Below are 1,328 nucleotides of genomic sequence, written 5' to 3'. Positions count from 1 at the left end.
GGTCCTCCTTTTAATAACATGTTATCTTATTACCAATATATAAATCAATTTGGCCGGGAAAAATAGTTAATTAAAAAGTATAAATTTCTGATCCGTCTCAATAGTTTATGACCTACCTTCAACGTGGAAACCCTTTTTTCGTTCTTGCATCTAAAGTTTGAAATAAAAATATGCAGTAAACTGCCAAGCGGTTGCTGTCAGTCTGCTGCTGAAAATAACGTTGGTTCTTGTTGTCATATGACGCTAGGATTTTCGGAAAGCGTCAGTGATATTGTGCTGAGCACGGACGTAAGTGAAAAGTGCTAACTGGTAAAGTAACTGGACGCAAATGTACACGCGCAGCACGAGCCAGCAAGAAAATCATCTTACCTGACCCTAGGTACTCCATCAGCCAATTTTTACATCCCATTTCAAAATTAAATGTACAATGCGAGATCCGAGAGTACTGCCAATCATAACCCTGCCGATCGAACGGCACTGGGATGCCAGTGCGGTTTCAGGTACTTTTTATGTCCATTTCGGCACCTAAACGCCACTTCGAGTGATGCGACGGTAACATTATGGTCCTGTCATATTTTTTACGTACCAGGCGGGCATAAACTGGCAATATTTGCAGGCGGGTTGTGAGCCTTAGAAATGCTTGTGTAACTTGACATTTTGAAGATACATTTTTGAGAATATTGAGAATAGATTTCTAAACAAAACAAAAGAGTAAACGTTTATTTTACATTAAGAAAAGAGTAAGAAAAGCTTATGAAAAATGACACATTTAAGTTGAAGACCGACTGAAGCGACTGCAGGTGGACGGCTACAAAAGAAGTTGATCCTCGGTTGGCCCGCTCATTGTGCACAGTATTCGCTGCGCTCCCAAATGACTGTCACTGACAATGAGTTGAATGCAGATTAATAATAAGTTAGTAAATAGTTCATATAGCTGCTCTCTGGGTCAAATCTGTAGCTGCTGTTGGAACTTCTCTACTTTAAATCAGGAAACTTTGAAGTCTCAGAGTGAGTCCTACAAATATTTTTTGTTTGTTTGAAATAAAAAAACATGGATAAATTTACTTGCCTAAGAGAACGATTTGGAGATCGCGCTCATTGATATTTCTCAAATGTTTTTGCGTATCTCATTCCTTTTACCAGATGCATTATATTCATTCCAATTTTAAACTTCTAACAAAATTTGATATCTAAAATGATCGAAACCCGTTGATTCTACATTTCACAGCGGCGATTTCAATTTTTACAAATTTTTAATCCCTTTCAGTTGGTCTACTTTGTAGCCTAGTCGATGGTATAACAGTCCAGTCATCTGGTCTGGAAAATGA

Source organism: Belonocnema kinseyi, chromosome 10 (assembly GCF_010883055.1).
Source record: "Belonocnema kinseyi isolate 2016_QV_RU_SX_M_011 chromosome 10, B_treatae_v1, whole genome shotgun sequence".
Classification (NCBI taxonomy): domain Eukaryota; kingdom Metazoa; phylum Arthropoda; class Insecta; order Hymenoptera; family Cynipidae; genus Belonocnema; species Belonocnema kinseyi.
This window is presented reverse-complemented; position numbering follows the sequence as displayed.